General features: G+C 49.3%; 1 long non-coding RNA gene across 4 annotated transcripts; it reads right to left on the bottom strand.

Moving 5' to 3' along the window:
• Positions 1-2,534: 2,534 nt before the first annotated feature.
• LOC107975883 (uncharacterized) lies at positions 2,535-18,481 on the bottom strand. 4 transcript variants are annotated; one of them, XR_008536488.2, is made up of 5 exons: positions 18,273-18,481; positions 16,564-16,673; positions 8,111-8,649; positions 5,771-5,972; positions 2,535-5,510 (listed from the first exon to the last, which is right to left on the bottom strand). It is a non-coding gene; the product is annotated as an uncharacterized LOC107975883 (long non-coding RNA). The 4 variants fall into 4 exon arrangements; XR_010158629.1 differs by lacking the exon at positions 8,111-8,649 and having other exon boundaries at positions 16,493-16,673; positions 18,273-18,428; XR_008536487.2 differs by lacking the exon at positions 8,111-8,649 and having other exon boundaries at positions 18,273-18,385.
• Between the last annotated feature and the right edge of the window lie 494 nt (positions 18,482-18,975).

Below are 18,975 nucleotides of genomic sequence, written 5' to 3'. Positions count from 1 at the left end.
GGTGGCTCATGCCTGTAATCCCAGCAGTTTGGGAGGCCAAGGTGGGTGGATCACGAAGTCAAGAGATTGAGATCATCCTGGCCCATATGGTGAAACCCCGTCTCTACTAAAAATACAAAAATTAGCTGGGCGTGGTGGCACACGCCTATAGTCCCAGCTACTTGGGAGGCTGAGGCAGGAGAATCGCTTGAACTCCAGAGGCGGAGGTTGCAGTGAGCCGAGATCGTGCCACTGCTCTCCAGCCTGGGGACAGAGCTAGACTCTGTATCCAAAAAAGAAGCAACGACAGTATCATTAAAGGAAATTTGCAAAATGGAGAAAAATAATTACCGGTAATGTCTCCACCCTAACACAATCCCCATGGCTTTAGTTTACCTTTTTCCTGTTTTCATATACAAATAAATATTTATTGATATTATTTTAAACACTGTTCAAAACCATAGTTGCAGTTGTATTGAAGAGGAGGCTGGTATCCTGGAAGTATCTGCTACATTCATATCATGTGAACACTGTTTTTTAAGGAAGAGAAAATATATTTACTATTCAGTAAGTGGAAATAGATCATCATCAAGGTCTTCATACTCATCGTCTTCACACTGAGTAAGCTGAGGAGGAAGAGGAAGGGTTGCTCTTGCTGTCTCAGGGGTGGCAGAGGCAGGAAGTGATCCGCCAGCCTCGGCCTCCCAAAGTGCTAGGATTACAGGTGTGAGTCACTGCACCTGGCCTCTTTTCTTTCTTTTTTTTTTGAGAGAGTTTCCCTCAGTTGCCATGTTGGAGTGCAATGGCGTGATCTCGGCTCACTGCAACCTCCGCCTCCTGGGCTCAAGTGATTCTCATGCCTCAGCCTCCCAAGTAGCTAGGATTACAGGTGTGCACTCACCATGCCTGGCTAATTTGTGTATTTTTAGTAGAGATGGGGTTTTACCATGTTGGCCATACTGGTCTCGAACTCCTGGCCTCAAGTGATCCACCCACCTCAGCCTCTCAAAGTGCTGGGATTACAAGTGTGAGCCACCGCCCCTGGCCTCGACATCTTTGATTACTTCCTAAGGATGGATTCCAAGAAATGAGATTACTGGTCCCACAGATAGTCAGAGGGAATATAGGCAATAACGTTTGTAACCCCACGGTTCTAGACCTGTCAGCAAACAAGCTCAGCTGACAAGATCAGGTGGTATCCACCCAAGAGTTTTGAAAGGACTCAAAGATGAAAGTGTTGAAAGAATCATGAAACGTAATGATTTATGATTACAAAGAGACATTGTGCTTAAAAATTGGCTGGCTGCCCTGAACAAATAAAAGTTCCTGAAGGGCACCCTAGAAACTGTGGTTGCCTAAGTTTGACTTCTGTGTTGTGAAAGCCGGTGGAGTCAATGCTGAAGGGGAGCCCGGGTTTGCGGCTGTGACTGGGTGGCTGCAGCTACTCCTGGGAGGGAGGGTCTCCTGTCCCTCCAACTTGGAAGGAGTGGGGGCTTCCATGTGTTCCCAGCTCCCTCCAGCTCTGTGGAGTGCTGCGATCCCAGCTGTGCCTCACTCACTGCAGCCAGCATCATGGCAGTGGCCACTCCAGATGGGGTGCTGCTGCCAAGGCGGGCAGATCACCTGAGGTCAGGAGCTCGGGACCAGCCTGACCAACACGGAGAAACCCCGCCTCTACTAAAAATACAAAATTAGCTGGGCATGGTGGCGCATGCCTGTAATCCCAGCTACTCAGTAGGCTGAGGTAGGAGAATCGCTTGAACCCAGGAGGTGGAGGTTGCGGTGAGCCGAGATTGAACCATTGCATTCCAGCCTGGGCAATAAGAGCGAAACTCTGTCTTAAAAAAAACAAAACAAAACAAAAAAAACAAACCCAAGTCTTATATCTGATTCCAAAGGTCCCATTTTACTGAGTCATCTTCTTTCTTCTTGACGGAGTTTTTGCTTTTGTCACCGAGGCTGGGATCACTGCAACCTCCGCCTCCCAGGTTCAAGCGATTATCGTGCCTCAGCCTACCACGTAGCTGGGATTAAAGGCATGTGCCACCTGCCTGACTAGTTTTTGTATTTTTAGTAGAGATGGGATTTCGCCATGTTGGCCAGGCTGGTGTCGAACTCCTGACCTCCAGCGATCCGTCCACCTCGGCCTCCCAAAGTGTTGGGATTACAGGCGTGAGCCACCGTGCCCAGCCTGAGTTTTCTTTACTGTCGGCTAGGGCTGTGGCTGGGGAACCTGCTGTGGGAAGGGTACTTTCATCTATGCTTTTCCTCCTCGCCTTCCCTCTCCCTGGGGTGGCAGGAGTGAGTGATCTGACTCTTGGAGACACCTTCCCTCTCCCTGGGGTGGCAGGAGTGAGTGATCTGACTCTTGGAGACACCTTCCCTCTCTATTTTCCTATTGGAAGCTGTGGCTTCTCTGTTGTGTTGAGCAAAGTGGACAGATAGGGAGAGGGTCAAAAATCTCATACTTAACTATTCTCTCCTGTTGGTTGTTGCTCTTCCCTTGGTAACACAGTGTTCCAGCTACTTAAGCAGCAAAACAAATTATTCAACAATTTCGTGGGTGAAAGCAATGACAACATTGTTTATTTTGCTCCTAAATCTTCCATTTGGTGGAGGGATCCACATGGATGGCTCATCTATGCTCCACCTGGCTCCTCTGGGGGGCCTCAAAGGTTGGACCATCTGAAGGCTCGCCAGCTCCTAAGATTGGTGATTGGTCTGGCTGTCAGCGGAGATCTTAGCTGGGGCAGTGGATCTGAACATGTGCAGGTGGTCTCTTCATGTGCTCTGGGCTTCCTCACAGGATGGTGGCTGGGGTCCAAGGACAAGTATCCAGACAGAGAGAGAGGAGGAAGGAAGGAAGGAAGGAAAGGAAGGGAAGGGAAGGAAGGAAGGAAGGAAGGAAGAGCAGGTGAGCGGGCAGGCAGGTAGGGAGGGAGGGAGGAAAGGAAGGAAGGAAGGCAGGGAGGGAGGGAGGGAAAGAAGGAAAGGGGAAGGAGGGAAAGAAGGAAAGAAAGGGAGGGAGGGAGGGAGTGAAGGAAGGAAGGAAAGGAAAGGGAAGGGAATGGAAGGGAGGGAAGGAAGGAGGTACGGGAAGGAAGGAAGTGGAGTGGGTGACAGAGAGACAGAGGGGACAGGTGAATGAAGGCCACATGTCCTTTATAACCTAATCTTAGAAGCACTCAGCATCCCTTTCACTGCATTCAATGCCTTGAGGCAGTCATAAAGTCACACCTAGTTTCAAGGGAAGGGAAAATATGTTCCCCCCTCTTTTTTTCTTTTTTTATGACACAGGGTCTCAATCTTGTCACCCAGGCTGGAGTACAATCATGACTCGCTGCAGCCTCGACCTCCTGGGCTCAAGTGATCCTCCAACCTCATCTTCCCGTGTAGCTGGGACTACAGGCATGAGCAACTATGCCCGGCTAATGTTTAAATTTTTTTTGTAGAGATGGGGGTTTCACTATGTTGCCCAGGCTGGTCTCAAACTCCTGGGTTCAAGCAATCCTTCCACCTCAGCCTCTTGAGTAGCTGGGAGTACAGGTGCACGCCACCACACCCAGCTAATTTTATTTTATTTTTTGTTAGAGATGGGGTCTCACTATGTTGCCTAAGCTGGTCTTAAACTCCTGGGCTAAAGGGATACTCCTGCCTTGGCCTCCCAAAGTGCTGGTTTTACAGGCACCATGCCTGGCGATGCCATCTTTTTTTTTTTTTTTTGAGACTAAGTCTCACTTTTGTCGCCCAGGCTAGAGCGCAGTAACTCGATCTCGGCTCACTGCAACCTCCACCTCCCGGGTTCAAGCAATCCTCCTGCCTCAGCCTCCTGAGTAGCTGGGATTACAGGTGCCTGCCACCGTGCCCCGCTGATTTTTGTATTTTTAGTAGAGACGGCCATGTTGGCCAGGCTGGTCTCGAACTCCTGACCTCAGGTGATCTGCCCACCTTGGCCTCCTAAAGGGCTGGGATTACAGGCATGAGCCATGGTACCCAGCCAGATGCCACCTTTTGATGGGAAGTGATGTGGTTCTGGAATTGCATGTGGGACCAAAAACGCTGCCAAGGTCACTTTTGGAAAACACAGTCTACCGCTACTGTGCGTCAGCCACACAAACGTTGGCTTGTGGTGTTCAGGGATGAAATCCTCAGGGGGCCTTGGGGGCCTGCTTACTACTCAGTCCCCTGTCCCAGTCGTTCTGCCTTCTGCCCCTAGCAGGGCACTGCACAACCTCCTTTTGTGGAGATTCTTGGGTGGGGGCACCAGTTGGACAACTCAAGTCCAGCTACCTGGCTCCTGGGTCCATTTGATCTGTGACAAACTCAGGCACCCTTGGCCACTCAAATGGCTGGAACGTGGACCTCCTGTGGTGCTCCTGCCCCTCCCTGGCCACCTTCCCCTCTTAGTGGCTTTGTTGAATCACCCGCCACCTGCCTAGGCACGAGAGTCTCCTATTTAAAATAATGCTCAACTAGAGGTTGAGGGGTTTTTTTTTGTTTGTTTGTTTTTGAGTCTTGCCCTGTCGCCAGGCTGGAGTGCAGTGGCGTGATCTCGGCTCACTGCAATTTCCGCCTCCTGGGTTCAAGTGATTCTCCTGCCTCAGCCTCCTGAGTAGCTGGGACTACAGGCCTGTGCTTCCACACCTAGCTAATTTTTGTATTTTTAGTAGAGATGGGGTTTCACCATGTTGGCCAGGATGGTCTTGATCTCCTGACCTTGTGATCTGCCTGCCTCGGCCTCCCAAAGTGCTGGGATTACAGGTGTGAGCCACTGTGCCTGGCCGAGGATGAGGTTTTTTGTAGATATGGAGTCTCCCCGGTGACTGGGACTCCTGCCCGCCCTGCCCCCTGCTCTTTTTTTTTTTTTTTTTGAGATGGAGTCTCCCTCTGTTGTGCAGGCTGGAGTGCAGTGGTGCAATCTCAGTTCACTCCAACCTCTGCTTCCCGGTTCAAGTGATTCTCCTGCCTCAGCTTCCCCAGGAGCTGGGGTTACAGGTGCCTGCCACTACGCCCAGCTAATTTTTTGTATTTTCAGTAGATATGAGGCTTCTCCATGTTGGCCAGGCTGGTCTTGAACTCCTGGCCTCAAGTGATCTGCCCACCTCAGCCTCCCAAAGTGCTGGGATCACAGGTGAGAGACACCGCACCCAGCCTCTGTCCCCAGGTTTTGAAGACATTCTCACTTGTCTTCATGGTGAGGGGGCGAGGGAACCAGTCATGGAGGAGGAGAGGGAAGCCCCCACCAATAGGCAGAAGGCAAAGTCCTTTCTCTTTGGCTTCTACCAAGTCCTTTCTCTCTTTCTTGCTGCTTTCGTCCAGACTTGAGGAGCAGAAAAACTGGCTGAGCAAGCAAAGCTCGCGAGCGTTTCTGCCTGTCACGTAGGTGGCATCTGGGATCTTTGATGTGCCGTGCTGTGGGCTGGGAGTGTCCTCCTGAAGTTTTTCCTTCTTTGTTCTCAGCTATGGACTCCAGCCACGGACAACAGAGTCCTAGCCCACGTCCAGTCACGTGACTGCAAAAGCACCTGCGTCTGGATACGGATGTTTATGAGAACATTGGTGCCTAATCAAATCAAATCAAAACAAACCAAACAGCCCCCCAGCCTTGTGGCCTCATTCCCAAGTCAGCCCAAGCCATATCCTTCCTAGCTATGGTGTGTAGTAGAGGGGCGCAGGACTCAGATGGTCTTGGTTCTCATCTTGTCTGTACCATGTACTCTTGGTCTAGTTACTTGAACTTTTAGAGCCTCAGTTTCTCTAAGTGTAAAATGAGGATTCAAACAGCACCTACCTCATTGGGATGTCATGAGGCTTGCATGATGGAGTTGATTCATGTAAATCAGCAGTTGCTGGGTCTGGCATTGGACACAGATGAGTTTAGGGCTGTGGGCTGTTGACTGACCCTTGGGCTTGAGTGGCATGTGTGGCTCCATCCTGAAGCTCTTTTCTAGCAGTGCTGAGGTGGGAGGAGGGACTTGACTCTGCAGGTGGGGCTTGGACAGTGGACCAAATTGAGGATTAGCTAAAATGGGGCCAGGGCAGAAGCAGCTTTCCATAAGACATGCCCACCAGAGTGCCATGTCAGTTTACCGTTGCCATGGCAACACCCGGGAGTTACCACCCCTTTCCATGGCAATGAGCTGACAACCTAGAAGTTACTACCTCTTCCCTAGTAATTTCTGCACTAACTGCCCCTTAATCTACACGTAATTAAAAGTAGGTAGGCCAGGTGTGGTGGCTCACACTCACACCTGTAATTCCAGCACTTTGGGAGGCTGAGATAGGTGGATCACTTGAGGTCAGGAGTTCGAGACCAGCCTGGCCAACATGGCAAAAGCCCGTCTCTACTAAAAAAACACAAAAAATTAGCTGGGTGTGATGGTGCGCACCTGTAATCCCAGCTACTAGTGGGGCTGAGGCAGGAAAATCGCTTGAACCTGGGAGGCGGAGGTTGCAGTGAGCAGAGATGGTGCCACTGCACTCCAGCCTGGGCAACAGAGTGAGACTCAGTCTCAAAAAAAACCAAAAAAGTAGGCATAAATATGACTGCAAAACTGTCCTGAGATACTGCTCCCTGCTCTGCAGGAGCAGTCATGGAGCTGTAACACCACTGCAGCTGTAACACTGCCTCTTCCATAAAGCAATTTTCTTCTCCCTCTGGCTTGACCTTGGATTTTTTCCTGGGCAAAGCCAAGAAACCTTGTGGGCTAAGCCCCATTTTGGGGCTCGCCTACTTTGCATCAGGGCCAATGAGAGGGCATCCTCTGTCTACAGTACACGAAGTGTAAATGCATCAGATCAATCTGATTCGACTTTTATGTAACAAAATTGTGAGTTGTTTTTCAGTTGCCATGGACCCCTGGGTGAAGGTCAGGTAACCTGAGCACGCCCAGATGAACCAAGCATGCAACCACAGGGCGGAACCTAAGTGCTCGGACTGAAGAGGGGGACTGAATTAAGAAGTGGACACCACATGGCAGGATCCAGGATCCAATCAGATTGAGTTCTGGCATCACCCCATGACAGGACTCAGTCAGATCACACCTCCTGCCATCACCTCATTTCAAGAGCCAATCGCTCTCATTAACCTATGCTTATAAAACCTGACTTATGAGGCCGGGCGCGATGGCTCATGCCTGTAATCCCAGCACTTTGGGAGGCCAAGGTGGGCAGATCATGAGGTCAGGAGATAGAGACCATCCTGGCTAACATGGTGAAACCCCGTCTCTACTAAAAATACAAAAAATTGGCTGGGCGCAGTGGCTCACGCCTGTAATCCCAGCACTTTGGGAGGCCGAGGCAGGCGGATCACGAAGTCAGGAGATCGAGACCATCCTGGCTAACACAGTGAAACCCTGTCTCCACTAAAAAAAAAAAATACAAAAAATTAGCCGGGCATGGTGGCAGGCACCTGTAGTCCCAGCTACTTGGGAGGCTGAGGCAGGAGAATGGTGTGAACCCGGGAGGCGGAGCTTGCAGTGAGCCGAGATCGCACCACTGCACTCCAGCCTGGGCGACAGAGCAAGACTCCATCTCAAAAAAAAAAAAAAAATTAGCATGGTGTGTTGGCACGCACCTGTAGTTCCAGCTACCCAGGAGGCTGAGGCAGGAGAACCTGGGAGGTGGAGGTTGCAGTGAGCTGAGATAGCACCACTGCACTCCAGCCTGGGCAACAAGAGCAAAAACTCTGTCAACAACAACAACAACAACAACAACAACAACAACAACAAAGCCACTGCTCTTGGCTCACATTCTATAAATTTTGCATGACTTCCTTTGAAATCCTGGGATTCAACCCTAGCATGCAATGCTCAAACTTCTCTGATCCCTGGGGTTTCCATCACATGCAAACTGGGGGTCATTTCTAGCAGGGCCTCCCCAGTTTTGCCGTTGGTACAGGACAAATGTAAGAGGACAGAGAACACACAGTGTGGGGACACATCTCAGAGTTGGGCTGGAATCTGGAGAGCAGCTGGACCAACTTGGAACTTCCTCTAAATACCTGAATAGTTTATAAATGAAAAGAACTGTCATTGCTCCAAGGGGCCTATGGCATAAGGCAGAGCAGGGTGGATGTGCAAACATATCCAGGCAGCCCAGGGCGGTGGCCAGGAAGTAAGCTGTCATTTACCTGCAACATGATCCTTCCAGTATCTGGTTCCAGGAGTCACAGTCTGATTTTAACAATCTATGGTGGGCCAGGTGCGTGGCTCACGCCTGTCATCCTAGCACTTTGGGAGGTTGAGGCAGGTGGATCACTTGAGGTCAGGAGTTTGAGACCAGCCTGGCCAACATGGTGAAACCCCATTTCTACTAAAAATACAAAAATCAGCCGGGTGTGGTGGTGCACGCCTGCATTCCCAGCCACTCTGGAGGCTGAGGAATGAGAATCAGTTAAGCCCAGGAGGCAGACGTTGCAGTGAGCCAATATCGCGCCACTGTACACTGTACTCTGGGCTGGGCAACAGAGGGAGACTCTGTCTCAAACAAAACAAAACAAAACAAAACCCAAAAAAACAAAAAATAATCTATGGTGGTGCTGAATGTAGACAGAGAAGAGCCAGTGTGGTTGTTCACGTCTGTAATCCCAGCTACTCGGGAGGCTGAGGTGGGAGGAGGGCTTGAGCCCAGGAGTTTAAGACCAGCTTGGGCAACACAGTGAGACTCCATCTCAAAAAAAAACAAACAAACGAAACAAAAACAAAAACAAAAAACCAGTGACTGTAGAGAGAGAATAAAGTGGTTGGGGGAAAAGAAGTCAGGGCTTCAAAGTAGAAAGAGTACTGAAAACTTATAAATAGCACTTTATCAGGAAGGTAATGAAAGACCTGAATGTAGGTTGGTTAAAAGCATGATAGCAGGAAGAATGCAGGCACATTGAAGATGAAGACGGAAAAAAACAAGCCACATTTAGCAATTTCAGCAGGAAATGAACACAGATCCTACGGGGAGGCGAAGTTAACTTGTAAATGAGACTCTGTATGAAGGTACCTCTATATGCATTTGCGTAAAACTATTTTAAAAGCTGCAAAACACAGTCACACAGTTGTTACAGAAACGTGATCACTAAAGAATAAATTGGGGTTGGGGCAGGGCATGGTGGCTAACGCCTGTGATCCCAGCATTTTGAGAGGCTGAGGCAGGTGGATCCCTTGAGGTCAGGAGTTCGAGACCAGCCTGGCCAACATGGCGAAACCCTGTCTCTACTAAAATACAAAAAAATTAGCCACGCGTGGTGGCACATGCCTGTAATTTCAGCTACTTGGGAGGCTGAGGAACAAGAATCACTTGAACCCCGGAGGAGGAGAGATTGTGCCACTGCGCTTTAGCCTGGGCAACAGAGTGAGACTCTGTCTCAAAATAAATAAAATACAGGCTGGGCGCAGTGGCCCATGCCTGTAATCGCAGCACTTTGGGAGGCCAAGGTGGGTGGATCACTTGAGGTCAGGAGTTCGAGACCAGGTTGGTTAACATGGTGAAACCCTCTCTCTACTAAAAATATTTAAAAAATTAGCCAGGTGTGGTGGTGCGCACCTGTAATCCCAGTTACTCAGGAGGCTGAGGCAGAAGGATCACTTGAACCTGGGAGGTGGAGGTTGCAATGAGCCGAGATTGCGCCACTGCACTCTAGCCTGGGGAACAAGAGCAAAAACTCTGTTAAAAAAAAAAAAAAAAAAAAAAAAAAAGGGCCAGGCACGGTGGCTCATGCCTGTAATCTCAGCACTTCGAGAGGCTGAGGTGGGTGGGCGGATCATGAGGTCAAGCGATTGAGATCATCCTGGCCAACATGATGAAACCCAGTCTCTACTAAAAATACAAAAATTAGCTGGGTGTGGTGGCGGGCGCCTGTAGTCCCAGCTACTTGGGAGGCTGAGGCAGGAGAATCGCTTGAATCTGGGGGGTAGAGGTTGCAGTGAGCCAAGATCATGCCACTGCACTCCAGCCTGGCGACAGAGCGAGACTCCATCTCAAAAAAAAAAATATATATATATATATATGTGTGTGTGTGTGTGTGTGTGTGTGTATAAACAATAAATACATAAATTGAGGAGAAGGCAGGGGAACCAGGATTTGACAGTGACAAGAAAGAAAAGCCCAGGAGGACCTGGTGGCTGAGCCAGATGCTGGGGCTGGACTAAGGGTGATGGGAGCAGAGCTGGGACCTTTGGGTGGCAGAGAAGTTCTAATCAGTGAAACTGGGCAAAGCTATTTGGATGGAGCAGTAGAGTTGGGGTTAAGAGACAGAGACAGGCCGGGCCTGGTGGCTCACACCTGTAATCCCGACAGTTTGGGAGGCCAATGTGGGAGGATCATTGAGACCAGGAGTTTGAGACCAGCCTGGGTAACATACTGAGGCCTTGTCTCTACAAAAAATTTAAAAAATTAGCCAGGTGTGGTGGTGCGTGCCTGTGGTCCTAGCTACTCAGGAGGCTGAGGTGGGAAGATCGCTTGAGCTCAGTAGACTGAGGCTGCAGTGAGACTAGATCGTGCCACTGTACTCCAGCCTGGGCCACACAGTGAGACCCTGTCTCAAAACAAAACAAAACAAACAAACAAACAACAAAAAAAAGAGGCAGAGAGACAAAGGCGGCGAAGAAGATGGAATGATGATGCCTTTCGGGTAGGTTTGGTGTTTTGGGTTGTAAAAGGGAGGATAAAGAAGTAGGAGAAAGTAGAAAGAGCACTAATTGGGACTCAGGTAATGGCTTCAGGTAGATTGTACAGGTTTGAATGCGGGGAGACAAAGCCCACGAGGAGACAAGAGGAAACAAACTTGGAGGAAAGTTTCTGTGATTCTAAACACGTTCCCTCTCTTATCTCCATGATTTCAGCTAGTGGTGGGATGCTCTGTGTATGTTTCATGCAGTTTCACATAGTTGGGGGCTCAGTCTCTCCACATAAGGCATTTTATTTCTTTTCTCTTTTTTTTCTTTTTTTGAGACGGAGTTTCATTCTTGTTGCCCAGGCTGGTGCACAATGGGGCAATCTCAGCTCACTGCAACCTCCGCCTCCCAGGTTCAAGTGATTCTCCTGCTCAGCCTCCCAAGTAGCTGGGATTACAGGTGCCTGCCACCACACCCAGCTAATTTTTATATTTTTAATAGAGACAGGGTTTCGCCATGTTGGCCAGGCTGGTCTCGAACTCCTGACCTTGGTGATCCACCCGCCTCAGCCTCCCTAAAGTGCTGGGATTACAGGTCTGCGCCACCGCGCCTGGCCTCTCCACGTAAGGCTTTGAGTGGCGTACTGGGAACGCCCCGCTGGTGGTGTCCTTGGGTGGACTGCAGGGCCCTCTATGGTGCCCCTTGAGGCTGACCACTTTGGCTTCCAGCATGTCTGAGATGAGATGTGACACTCTCTCCTGGGAGCCACCTGCAAGGTGATTATGTATTGGAACAAGCTCTCTTCTTGCCTTATTTTACAGCCCAATGGAGAGGAAGTAGGGGTCAGAGTAGTACGGGTGTAAAATTTGGAGTCACTCTTGTTGGGCGTGTGGTTTGTGCAAATGACCTGACCTCTCTAAGTCTTGACTCCCTCATCTGTAAAATAGGGATGATTTTGGCAAATAGCTACCCACTTAGCTACTCTGAGGACGGTATGACATTGTGGAGGTGGCAATGCTTTGTAAACTGCAGAGGACTTTTAGGTGCCAGCCATCGCCATGTTTTAAATGCGGAGAACTGCATTTCTCATCACCTCGCAAAATAAAACTTCACAGTTTATTTGGGTTGGGTATAATTACCGGGCGAAAATGTAAAAATAACAATGTTTTAGAAATTTCCCCAAAGAAGAAACAGTATTGGCTGGGGCTGCCTTCCCAGGGGCCCTGGAATCCTGAGGGTGCCTGACCTGCAAATGCCCAGCGCTTAGCAGAACAGCCAGATGGCCCTGCTAGTTCCCTCTCTGTGCAAACATCTCTCACCCAGCCGAGTCAACAACCCTCCCTGGGTCAAGAGGCTCCTCCATGCTGCTTCTGTGTGGTGTAGCCTAGGAACTGGGCGGCTGGGGCACAGGGCTCTGGACTTTGGTTATGTGTTTAATCTAGGTCCCTGAGCTACAGGGTCATCTGTTTTGGCTCCTTCTCTGCTTATGTAAACAGGGCTGGTGGGCCCATCAGTACAGCCAGGCCCCGCTCTCACCCCCTCCTCCTGTAAACACATTACAAAGAATCTTTGTAACTGCCCAGGAAGAGCAGCTCTGCTCAGGGGAAGAGAGCCTGCATCCGGAGGGGGTGAGACTGGGGGTGGAGATGGATGGGGGAAGAGTAGGGAGGAGGGGCAAAGGTGGGGCAGGAGTGGTGCTTGCCAATACCTCCTGTACTATGTGGTGCAGAAAAGCCAGCTTTGCTCAAAGTCTGGCCGTGATAGGAGAGGGCCTGTTGTCTGCAGCAGAAACCAAGGTGGTAGGAAGGGTGGTGTTAGAAAAGGGGAGAACTGGGGTGGGGCATGGTGGCTCACACCTGTAATCCCAGCAATTTGTGAGGCTGAGGCGGGAGGATTGCTTGAGGCCAGGAGTTTGAGATCAGCCTGAGCAACATGGGAAGATTCTGTGTCTACAAAAAATACAAAAATTAGCTGAGCGTGGTGGCATGTGCCTATAGTCCTAGCTACTTGGGAGACCGAGGCAGGAGGATCGCTTGAGGCCAAGAGTTGGAGGCTATAATGAGGTACGATCACACCACTGCACTCCATCCTGGGTGTCAGAGCGAGATCCTGTCTCTAAAAAAAGAAAGAAAGAAAAGGGGAGAACCTTTATTTCCTAACATCCTGCAGCCCTGACACTTTTCTTACCTTAGCAATTCAAACATGGTTAAAAAAAAAAAAGGAGGGGGTGCCAAGTGCGGTACTTCACACCTGCAATCCCAGCACTTTGGGATGCTGAGGCGGGTGGATCACCTGAGGTCAGGAGTTTGAGACAAGCCTGACCTACATGGTGAAACCCTGTCTCTACTAAAAAAATACAAAAAATTAACCGGGCCTGGTGGTGGGCACCTGTAATCCCAGCTACTCTGGAGGCTAAGGCGGGAGAATCGCTTGAGCTGGGAGGCGGAGGTTGCAGTGAGTCGAGATGGTGCCATTGCACTCCAGTCTGGGCAATAAGAGAGAAACTCTTTCTCAAAAAAAAAAAAAAAAAAAAGAACTAGGCCGGGTGTGGTGGCTCACGCCTGTAATCCCAGCACTTTGGGAGGCTGAGGTAGGTGGATCACCCCAGGTCAGGCGAGACCAGCCTGGCCAACATGGTGAGACCTTGTCTCTGCTAAAAATACAAAAATTAGCCAGGCATGATGGTACGCGCCTGTAATCCCAGCTACTTGGGAGGCTGAGGCAGGAGAATTGCTTGAACCCTGGAGGTGGAGGTTGCAGTGAGGTGACAGGGCGCCATTGCACTCTAGCCTGTGCGACAAGAGCAAAACTCCATCTCAAAATAAATAAATAAATAAATAAATACATACATACATAAATAAATACAATAAAAAGAACTAAAGCCTCCTTTTCAAGTAGTACAGGTTAGAAGCAAGAATATTAGCTGGAGAGTCAAGAAAACAAATTGTATTCCTGCTCCTACCCCTAATGAGCTGTGTGCCCTTTGGATGATGCCTTAACATCTTGGAGTTTCCTTGTCTAGATAAATCAGAATGATAATATTTGCCATTTTTTGAACACCCTTGATATGACAGGGATTTTTACCTGTTATTTTATTAATCTACACAAATACCCAATGAGGTAGGGTGAGTTATCCCCATTTTAGAGATAAAGACATTAAGACTTAGCTAGGAGAACTGACTTGCTTAAAAATATGTATGTGTAAGTAGCAGGAACAGCTCTTTTGTATTCCAAACCCCCATTCTGCCCCTGCAACTAAGAAAGGTGGGGGCGGGGTGGTGGCTCAAACCTGTAATCCCAGCATTTTGGGAGGCCGAGGCAGGAGGATCACTTGAGCCAGGAGTTCAAGACCAGCCTGGGCAACAAAGCAAGACCCTGGTTTTTTTTTTTTTTTTTTTTGAGACAAAGTTTTGCTCTTGTTGCTCAGGCTATAGTGCAATCGCATAATCTTGGCTCACTGCAGCCTCTACCTCCTGGGTTCAACTGATTCTCTTGCCTCAGCCTCCTAAGTAGCTGGGATTGCAGGCATGTACCACCACACCCAGCTAATTTTTGTATTTTTAGTAGAGATGGGGTTTCACCATGTTGGTCAGGCTGGTCTTGAACTCCTGACCTCAGGTGATCCACCCGCCTCAGCCTCCCAAAGTGCTGGGATTACAGGCATGAGCCACTGCGCCCAGCCAGCAAGACCCTGTTTCTACAAAATATAAAAAATTAGCCAGGTGTGGTGGCATGCACCTGTAGTCCCAGCTACTTGGGAGACTGAGGCAGGAGGATCACTTGAACCCAAAGGCAAAAAAAAAAAAAAAAAAAAAGGAAGAAAAAGAAAAAAAAAACTATTTTTATTGCTTAGGGACAAAGTTTCTGACTTCCATAAACTCAAGATCAGCTGGCACAGTGGCTCATGCCTGTAATCCCAGCACTTTGGAAGGCCGATGCGGGCGGATCACTTGGGGTCAAGAGTTTGATACCAGCCTAACCAACATAGTAAAACCCCGTCTCTACTAAAAATACAAAAATTAGCCAGGGGTGATGGTGGTCGCCTGTAATCCCAGCTACTTGTGAGGCTGAGGCAGGAGAATCGCTTGAACCGGGGAGGCAGAGGTTGTAGTGAGCCAAGATTGCAACACTGTACTCCAGCCTGGGCAACAGAGTGAGACTCTGTCTCAAAAAAAAAAAAAAAAAAAAAAAAGCTCAAGGTCTGGAGTCAAAGCCTCTACCTCTCCCAGATATCTCCTCCCACTGTATTTATCACCTTGGTTAAAATCCAGGGAAGGGAACAATCAGCAACTTGTTCCACTCGGGGTAGAACTTGGCAGGAACTCTCGAAGTTGCTGTTACTACCTTTTCCATTGCAAGGCAATTCATAAATGTCTAAATTTCCATAGTACATCTTGGAGGCTGCATGAGGGAGAAAGAGCCAGCAACCCTTACGCCTACAGACAAAAATTAGTTTTTTTTTGTTTTTTTTTTTTTTTTTTTGCTATGGGGTCTCACTCTGTCACCCAGGGTTGAGGGCAGTGGCACGATCTTGGCTTACTGCAACCTCTGCTTCCTGGGTTCAAGCGATCCTCCCACCTCCTACAGGTGTGAGCCACTGTGCCCTGCCTATCTGGCCCTTTATAGAAAAACGTTTGCCATCTCCTGTTCTAGATAAAAGTAGCCATCTGAGCAGGGATGAGGGAGGGTCTCACCATTCGGGAGGTAAATATCTATTTAATCCTCTTGTTTTCTCTGTAGCGTCCACACCCTCAACTGTGCCCGGTATTCCTCAGGCCAGCGGGGTCTGATTGCTGGCCTGAGGGGTGTGGGATCTCAGACCCACCATGGATGGGCAGCCCTAACCTTCCTTCTCCCACCTTCAATGGTTAAGTCTTTACTTCTGTTGGTACAGAGTGGCGGCTGGGCTTGGACTTTTCAGGAAGGAGACTGGAAGGTGTTCCTCTGGAGAAACTAACCCAGGGCTAAGAGCTACAGATACTGGCCGGGCATGGTGGCTCACGCCTGACATCCCAGGACTTTGGGAGGCTGAGGCAGGTAGATCACCTGAGGTCAGGAGTTCGAGGTCAGCCTGGCCATCATGGTGAAACGCCGTTTCTAATAAAAATAGAAAACTTAGCTAGGTGTGGCGGCGGGCGCCTGTAATCCCAGCTCCTCGGGAGGCTGAGGCAGGAGAATCGCTTGAATCCGGGAGGCAAAGGTTGCAGTGAGCCGAGATCGTGCCACTGCACTCCAGCCTGGGTAACAGAGTGAGACTCTGTCTCAAAAAAAAAAAAAAAAGGTCACTTTATACCACACTTTGCTCTTGTTAATCAGACTCTGCAAACAGCAAGTGACTGAACCCTGCGATTCAGTTACAACACAGACATTTGAATGGACAGAGAAGATGTTTGAGGAAAGCTCCTACCTTTTTTTTTTCTTTTTTTTTTGACTGAGTCTTCCTCCGTCACCCAGACTGGAGTGCAGTGATGTGATCACAGCTCACTGCAGCCTCAAACTCCTGGGCTCAGGCAATCCTCCCATCTCAGCCTCCTGAGTAGCTGGGACTACAGGCGTGTGCCACTATACCCAGGGAATTTTTGTATATTTTCTTGGTAGGGACGAGGTTTTGCCATGTTGCCCAGGTTGGTCTGGAACTCCCGGGCTCAAGCCATCCTCCTGCACTGGTCTACCAAAGTGCTAAGACTACAGGCGTGAGCCACCACACCTGGCCAGTGCTAACCTCTTTAATGAGGATTGTTATTGCTTTTTCTTGAAGTTTTGATTGCAAATATATATAGTTTTCGGTAGTTTGCCCAACTCTATTAATTTTGGTCTTGTTTTGTGTGCCAGACAGGGGCTTTCAAACAGAACAATACAGTTCATAAGGAACACAGGTTTAATAATTGCTCAGAGGAAAAAAGACCTACCTGGTACCCTCTCCACAAAGACAAATCCAAAGACACAAAAGAAAGGGAGGGCTGGGCATGGTGGCTCATACCTGTAATCCCAGCACTTTGGGAGGCCAAGGCTTGAGCCCAGGAGGTCGAGGCTGCTGTCAGCCGAGACCATCACGCCACTGCACTCCATTCTGGGCAAAACAGCCAGACCCTGTCTCAAAAAAAAAAAAAAAAAGTGATTTACAAAGTATATTTATTTTTTAAAAGATACATTATCATGCTTGCTTTCACTCAGATAAAAATGCTACAAGATATTTTATGGGTATAGTAAGAGACAGTATGATGCCCTATTCAAATTTTGTGAAAATTGAATAGGTTGCTATCATTTCTACATACATCTTTCTTAACACTTTCTGGAATTTACTCCTCTTCCTCTTTCCACATTGCTTACTGTACAGAGAAGGAGGCTCCATAATGGGAAGGGATACTATCACATTTTTAATGATTATTAACAGTAAAAACAATGATAAACCTCCGACGTATTAATACTACCTGCCACACACACTGTGGTGGATGCTTTCTACAAATTAACCTAATCCATTCCTCCCTATTACAAGATATTATTGCTATGCCCCTAGAAACAAGGGATTTGAAAGTCAGAAAGGTTAAATAAATTGGCCAGTAAGTGGCAGTCAGTTCTCCTGCTATACCATTTCTAGAAAACAAACCTTTATTTTTTAAGGGGCTTGGCTATTTTGAGCAGAAGTGATCTGTGGTCACACAGATCTTAATCACCACTCCCCGACAGAGAATAAACATTTATCAGGATGGGGCCGGGGAAGGTGGCTCACGCCTGTAATCCCAGCAATTTGGGAGGCCGAAGTGGGAGGATCACTGAGGTCAGGAGTTCGAGACCAGCCTGGCCAACATAGCAAAACCCTGTCTCTATTAAAAATACAAAAATTAGCTGGGCTTGGTGGCAGGCGCCTGTAATTCTAGCTACTGGGGAGGCTGAGGCAGGAGAATCGCTTGAACCCGGGAGACGGAGGTTGCAGTGAGCCGAGATCTTGCCACTGCACTACAGCCTGGGCAACAGAGCAAGACCCTGTCCCCCATCCCAAAAAACCAAAAACAACCATTTATCTGGATGGTGTCGAAATATTTACCACTTTCCCTGCACTTCTGACTTTTCGAGCTTTGTGCTTTTGCCTGAGTTCCATCTGGAATGTTCTTTTTGGATGGTGGAGCATGTCGTCCACCTAACCAATTCCTACCTCTCCTTTGAATACACACCACTTAGTGGAAGTCTTCCCTGATCCCTGCCGACAAGCTTTTCAACTGCATCTCTCTCTTAAGCTAACCCAAGTCAGTACCGGCACCCTTGCTGGAATGTCCCATTTTGGGAAAGGCAGTATTTCTTGTATGAATCTTCATTTGCTCTCTACTGGGGGTAAGTGCACGTTAGAGAATAATGAAAACTTCAAGTCAAGGGATGCAGAGTGCGTTTACCAGTTCAACAACCTGGACTTTCTACCAGGCCATTTTCAAACTGAGCTGCCACGGACAGCAGCATGGACTTTGGTGCTAGCGGGGTCGGCCTGAAATCTGCAGCCTGCATGCTCCAAGGATGCCTGAAAAGAGGGGTCGAACCATGGGCCGCTCCCAGCCCCCACCCTTTTAGTCTTCCCAGCTGGCTCAGGAAACAAAGGGGGGCCGGAGAGAGGCGGCGCCCAGGGCGCAACAGCCGGAGACTGGCGCTGCGTGCCTGGGGACAGAGGCCTCGTGCTAGGAGCCCCAAGCAACTACACACCTAGCCGCTGGCAGGAACAAACAGCAGTGACAGCAACAAACAGAACCGACAGCCGCAGACCGCCGTCGCTGCGGCCCACAAAGGCCGGAAGTGTGGCGTGTGCCGGCGGCCGAGGCGCCCTCTCTAGGACTTCGGAGGGCCCGCATCTCGGTGGTTCCCTATACTGAAAGACCCCCGACTCCCAGGGCGTATACCCTACGACGGGGGCCTCAAAATGAGTCAAAAGGGAGAAAAGCCTGGGCGCAGTGACTCGTACCTGTAATCCCAGTCCTTTGGGAGGCCGAGGTGGGAGGATCGCTTGAGGCCAGGAGTTCGAGACTGGCCTGGGCAACAGAGAGAGACCTGGTCTCTACCAAGAATTAATAAAATGAGCCGGGTGTGGTGGGGCACACCTGTAGCCCCAGCTATTCGGGAGGCTTAAGTGGAAGGATCACTTGAGCCCTGGAGTCAGAGGCTGCAGTGAGCTTTGCTTGCACCATTGCACTCCAGCCTGGGAAACACAGTGAGACCCCATCTCAAAAAGGAAAAAAAAGGAAAGAAGAGAGGGAAGGAGAGAGGGAGGAAGGGCAGAGGGAGGGAGGAGGGAGAGAGGGAAGGAAGGAAGAGAGGAAGGAAGAAAGGAAGGAAGGAAAGAAGGAAGGAAGGAAGAGAGGAAGGAAGAAAGGAAGGAAGGAAAGAAGGAAGGAAGGAAGAAAGAAGGAAT

Source organism: Pan troglodytes, chromosome 6, assembly GCF_028858775.2.
Source record: "Pan troglodytes isolate AG18354 chromosome 6, NHGRI_mPanTro3-v2.0_pri, whole genome shotgun sequence".
Classification (NCBI taxonomy): Eukaryota; Metazoa; Chordata; class Mammalia; order Primates; family Hominidae; genus Pan; species Pan troglodytes.
The sequence above is the reverse complement of the archived record's forward strand: the minus strand, read 5'-3'. Positions and strand labels throughout refer to the sequence as shown.